Source organism: Schistocerca cancellata, chromosome 9, assembly GCF_023864275.1.
Source record: "Schistocerca cancellata isolate TAMUIC-IGC-003103 chromosome 9, iqSchCanc2.1, whole genome shotgun sequence".
In the NCBI taxonomy this organism is placed as follows: domain Eukaryota; kingdom Metazoa; phylum Arthropoda; class Insecta; order Orthoptera; family Acrididae; genus Schistocerca; species Schistocerca cancellata.
The window spans coordinates 420264100-420270706 of record NC_064634.1 but is presented as its reverse complement, the minus strand read 5'-3'; the positions used below and the strand labels follow the sequence as shown (position 1 = coordinate 420270706).

General features: G+C 42.2%; 1 pseudogene; it reads right to left on the bottom strand.

Annotated features, from left to right (window-relative positions):
* Positions 1–3156: 3156 nt before the first annotated feature.
* LOC126102316 (5S ribosomal RNA) lies at positions 3157–3274 on the bottom strand (annotated as a pseudogene).
* Positions 3275–6607: the final 3333 nt, after the last annotated feature.

Here is a 6607-nt window from a genome sequence, read left to right as displayed (position 1 = left end):
TTGCTTTTACTATTTCATCCCTCAAAGCTACACATTTTCTTCTACTGTATTTCTTTTCCCCACTCCTATCAATCGTTCCCTAATACTCTCCTTGAAACTCTGTACAACCTCTAGTTGTGTCAATTGTTCCAGGTCCCATCTCCTGAAATTCCTACCTTTTTGCAGTTTCTTCAGTTTTAATCTACAATTCATAACCGATAGACTGTGGTCAGAGTCCACATCTCCCCCTGGAAATGTCTTACTACTTAAAACCTGATTCGTAAATCTCTGTCTCACCATTATATAATCTATCTGAAACCTTTCAGTATCTCCAGGCCTCTTCCATGTATACAACCTTCTTTCATGATTCTTGAACCAAGTGTTCAACGCTTATAAAGTGTAACTAGTATAAATAGCAATGAAACAAGGGCAACGGTCTCTTCTACTCTGCTCTTTTGTTCTTTTCTTTTTGTTCTTTACTCTTTTGCCCTTGTATCTCTTAGCTTGATTCACATTACGCGATTATTTCTGCGGATTTGATGAAATGATCATGGGAGTTCTTTCTTGGATATGTTGCTTAATTATTTGCAAGTGGATCTGTTATTAGTAATCAGAATATCAAGTGCGTGCATTTCAATATGATGCGTTTCTTGTAGAGGATCTTTTGTTTTAAATACGAGGCATCACATGTCTGTTATGTGGAATAGTGTAAGTTGACTTTTATTTCTTTAAAACATACTGTTAAAGTTTAACCATATTTCATTTTAAAACCTGTCCCTCTTCACATTCATAATTTAGTGCGTTTTCTTAAAAACGGAAGCGTTGCTTTGGTTATTACAGATTGCGTGTACCAATTAATGCAGCGTAGTCTTTTCTTTATGAAATACAGTAGCAGCTGCAGTCATTTTAATATTACAAGTACGATAATCAATTTAATACTATTTCCGCAAAGAAACATATTTAAACTCACGGCAAGTAACAAATTTTACCAAAAGATTTGCTCTCCAAGCCAAAACTGTGAGCCGTTGCTACTTTCAGAAGAAATTGCATTAACTTACGTAAAAGCTTAGAATTAAGTCTGTCATTTAATGAAAGATACCCCAGTTTCTTTTAACGCTGCAGCCATTTCTTTTCATTTTAATATAAAGAAATATTTCACAACCCGAAATTGACTTCCATCTTAACTGCAAATTATCCAATTTTTCTGAAATTATAGTCTTCCGTTTGTCTGTATATGCACACCTCATCTGCCGACTTCTTCCATTCCTATAATTACTTCGTGGAGCACCGTTTTTCTTGTGTTAGAGTGTATTAGTGCACTGTACATTTCAGTATTGGGCATTCAGGCCGCAATCCTAGATACATCTGTACTTTTTCACTTTCATAGACGAAATGAAGGTTTTTTATCTTATAAATTAACTTTTATTGTTTCCTAATAGGGGGACCGAAAAAAAAGAAGGAGTATAAAGATTGAAAATTTGCACACAGAATGTCTGTGGCGGAGAGGATTATAATAGCAGGCTTCTCAGATTCAGCTCAAGTGATATTACAGCCGCAGTTCTTCTCAGATCTCCAGTGTCTGAAGAGGTTTCTGCTACCATGTTGTACCTGAATGTTGCTATTAATTCAGCCCAAAGACTCCCACTTGCCTGACAGAGAGGCAATAGAACTGAAATGTGGCAACGCAATAAGAAATAACGAATAACATTTATTAAGAGTATGTAATGAAATTGAACAACTTGATGCCTGGATCTTGTCCTGAATGTGATACAATGAAATTTAAGTAACTTTGCTGTCACTTGGCAGTAGCTGATATTTTCAGTATGACTCAATAGTAATTGTGCGGATACTCTTTTATTGTGATAGAAGCTGAAGAAATAAATTAAAATCGTGCCACGGCCTTGACTTGAACCAGGTGTCCTCTTGAGTTGGAAGATGTGCTAACCATTACACCACTGTAGCTGACAGCTGCGCTTACTGTCAAAGCACAAATTTTAATTCATTTCTTCAGTTTCTATCATTATCGAAGATAAAGCTTAGATTCACATGTCTTGAGAAAATTGTTAATTCGGACAGATCAATAGATCACCTGCAACTGAGATACAGGGAGGATTGCCCCATTATGTTCAAAGCTGGGGGGCTATACTGACTATTTTAGAAGGTGAAAACAGGTTGAGGGCGTGAACTGAAGATTATGTTGGGGAGGGAACTGGACTAGTTTAGTCCGCGCAGGTGTGTTAGCTGTACTGCTATGGTGGTGTGAGAGTTAGCACATTTGCCTATGAAGTCGGAGACCCAGACTGAAGTCCCAACAGTGGCACAAATTTTAATTCATTTCTTTAGCTTCTATTATTATCGAAGATAAAGTTGTGATTCGTATATCTTGAGAAAACAGTAATTCCACTGTTTTATTTGTACTCGGTAAACAGCGACTGCTAGGTTATAATTTTGTCTTCAGAAACTGAACTCGTAGAACTGTGCTCCATAGTGTAAGGAAATGAGTTGTACTGAGCTGCCTGTAGGCTCTGAACTGCGTGAGGGTTCACGGTATGTCGTGTTTCGTGCCTGATGGCGGGAGGATTTTCTTCTCCAACAGTAAAAGGCGGAATTCATGTAATCTACAGCTGACAGCACTCCCTTTGCATGCCGGCGGCACTATTACTGACAAGTACGAACCAGAAAGTGGTCCGAATTTATGAGCGCCATCTGGAGGTGCCCGAAACTGAGAGGCGTCTGGAGAGAGGTTGAGCCTGTGTGGAAGCGGCCTGTCGCGGTATTTGTTGTGTACCCTTAAGCCTGGTACACATCATTAGTACTGCAGCTTACCACTGATCACATGCCTACTTCATCTCTCAATCTGAGTCATATTGGCAGCCACCGTGAGCCGTTATTCAGTTAATATCTGCCTCCTGGATGACGATGTTTACATGGAAGGTGCGATGCCAACATTCATTATCGTCGTCAAAGATAAGAGCACTCACTCCGTCTTCAGGCCACGAGTGGCCTACCGGAACCATCCGACCGCCGTGTCATCCTCATAGAGGATGCGGATAGCATGGGCGTTGGGTCAGCACACCGCTCTCCCGGTCGTTATGATGGTATTCTTGACCGAAGCCGCTACTATTCGGTCGAGTAGCTCCTCAACTGGCATCACGAGGCTGAGTGCACCCCGAAAAATGGCAACAGCGCATGGCGGCCTGGATGGTCACCCACCCAAGTGCCGACCACGCCCGACAGCGCTTAACTTCGGTGACCTGACGGGAACCGGTGTATCCACTGCGACAAGGCCGTTGCCCCGTCAAAGATAAGACCATCGTCGAAATGTTGATTGTGAGGCTGGACACTGGATATCTTGCCCTGATACTGCACGCCCCTCATATTACCGTAAGACAGCTGTGAGAGGCGTCAAGCACCCACACATAACATGGTGACTTACGCACCGCGCTGCTGATCGCATGTGACATACACTACCAGGCGCAGCTAACGAATGTATAAGTGGAACGGACGTCCTATACCAATCACAGACCGCCTCTACTCTTACCATGGCCATCAATTTTAGTTAATTCCTGAAATTGCGAACACTGTTTAATTTGAATGACACCACAGTTAGAATGCTAGTCATCCTTTCCTGTTGTTTCTTATTAACCATATTCGTTGTAATATTGAGACAACAAGTTTCTTTGAAGCCTCGATTCCATGGGCACCTCCAGGTTGTTGGTGTGCTCCCACTCCTTTCAACGTAGAGTTGCCAGGCCAAAAAATACATAACTCGACGTTTTATTTAACTGGACCTTTTGCCCTAAAAGCGGGGACTAAGTATTTACAATAGAAACAGTGTCAGATGGGTAATTTATTAATAATCAGTTACCGTCAATTTATGGCGAGATCAATCTTAAATGTGGGTGAACTAAGCAAAGAATCAGCAAACAGCCTTGTAATTTACGAAGTGCTCAGTCTTATTAACTGCTGAGTCTCCTTCCTAAAATAGTTTCTTGTCAAATTAAAAAAAAGAATACATCAAACAAAATAAATAATTATCTATTTTTTTAGAATAGAAAACTAAAAGATATTTAATAACTCTGCCCATTTCAGACTTGTAACAGGTAGGAGCGACGCACTACAGTGTCGACGTGAGGTGGTTTGGCATCGGCTGATGGGCACATTGTACTTCGTTTTGCTAGGTCTGTGTGTTGCATTGTCGTGATACTGTGCGTTAGGCTCGTACGACCTACGAAGAAAAATATAGTTTACAGGCATAAGTAAAGCACTGATTGGTATATCTGTATATCCTTACGGTATATCTACTTATTCCTCCATACACTTATTTCTTGTGCTACACTCTCCCAAATTCAAGTGGTTCAAATGGCTCTGAGCACTAAGCGACTTAACATCTGAGGTCATCAGTCCCTTAGACTTAGAACTACTTTAACCTAACTAACCTAAGGACATCATACACATCCATACCCGAGACAGGATTCGAACCTGCGACCGTAGCAGCAGCACGGTTCCGGACTGAAGCACCTAGAACTGCTCGGACAACGCGGCCGGCCCTCCCAGACTGCCGAGCGTGTTAAAGAGTAGCTTATGGCATGCAGAGGTACTCTGACTGCGGATCGAATCCGTCCGGCAGATTAACGACGACGGTAGGTGTGCTTGGATATGGATTTTAGGCAGTTTTCCACATTCCTCTGAGTGAATATTAGGCTGCTACCCAAGCACCAAATTGGTTACACAATTCGTATACATTTATTCATATGAATAACACTAAGTGCAGAGAGTTGAGGTACACATATTCCGTCCCAGGAAGTAACGTGATGGCGACAGGTGTGACATCTGGCCAGCCATTAAACTAATCATGCCAAATCCGTCAATAACCATACTCATCCCGCGCCGATTCTGGACAAAGGCGCAAGAAAATGAAGAATGTGGGATGAAGTGTTGGGGATAAAAATTGTAGAGGTTGCAGTTGCTATATGGATATGAAGAGGCTTGGACAGAACAGACTATCGTGCATAGCTGCATCAAACCTGTCTCCCGGCTGAAGCCCACAGTAACAAGCTTATTTTTTCTCTGGTCGTGCCACTCCTCAGGAATAACAAAATGTGTGTTTACGTCATTATCTCGGGACGGGCGTTACTTGTATAGTCCGTAATTCATCGCGTAAACGTCTAACATAAACTGGAGAGGCCTAACATGTATATGTTTGCCAGTACAGGACTGTAAAAAGCAGGACATGTTCGGCAAAGCCGGCCACCAGGCAAACCTATTTCCCTCTAGGCGTGCCAGTCACTGTGAACGCGTCCAGATCGCTGACAAAAAGTTCTTGGCTCCAACAACCAGACCGCGCAAATGAATTAAACTCAGCACCCTGCTCCTTAATTAAATCATCAAATCAGTCTCCTTTATATTTTACATCTCATAACTCAGATCATGAACTGCACTCTGTAGGTGACACATCTGGATACAGGTAATAATAATGTAATTCTACAACGTAAATTCCGGTACTCTTCTACCGTCATTATTCAGGAAAGGCGCACTCTGAAGACTACACGCAACAATGAAAAGCTGACTTTGTGCCTCTCCTCACACCGATCTAGTACCTTTGAGACATACCTTCGTCTCATCCTTGGAGATGCAGTGGCCTACAGCTAGCTGAGAACAACAAAGTGATTGACAGTTGAACATGGAACGGGGGACGTTGTCGTTTCGCCATTACGTGCAATCGCAATGTGGTTCCGGTATCAGCAGCTGTGCTGTTCTGCAGTAGACACCTCCTTAGGTTGCCCCTTAACGTGCAGTTCCTAATCAGTTCCTCAGTTAGCTTCACAATTCCATAAAAGAAAAATTCCACCGTGATAAAAAGAGCATGTAACAGTTACGTTAAGGAGCGCAATAGTCGTCCTCAGCTACCTGGTAATTAGCGTCTATGGTGGTGGAGCGATGTGACATCTATGTGCAGGACAGAAGATGTGACCAAACCCTTACTTGTTATTTTAGCTGCCCTATGAACAACTCCTGTTAGTAAATTTGCCATCATGTTCAAAGTATGGTACAATGACTCACTTTCGCACTAGGTCAGTATCTACACATTCCTACAGTAGTGGGACGTAAGAGGACAGATGCTGTGACGAGGCAAAAATGTACAGCTCGAGACTCCATCCAAAAGCTCATTCTGACGTGTCTTCCTGTAGAGTACGCCTCAGGGTGTGCTTAGATTATTTAGCGTTGATTTCCCTGTTAGTTTAGGTGTTCCGAGGATATTCAGAAGGGTTCAGATGACAGGATACATCCTAAGACGCCGAGGATCCGTCAATTTGGTAGTGGGAGGAAGTGTTGGGGATAAAAATGGTAGTGGTTGCAACAGTTATGCGGAGATTAGAGGGTTGAACAGAAAAGACTAGTGTGCATAACTGCGTCAAGCCTGTCCCCTCGCTGAAGATCACAGCGACAAGTTTATTTTTCTCTGGCCTTGCCACACCTCAGGAATAACAAAATGTGCCACAACAGTTTCAACAGTCGCTTATTGTGAAGCCCCAATAGCTGATCTTTCCGGCAGTTAACTTTTCATTCTCCGCTGCAGTATAAGATCTAAAATATTTTGCACATCCAGTTTCCTATTTATTTTTCT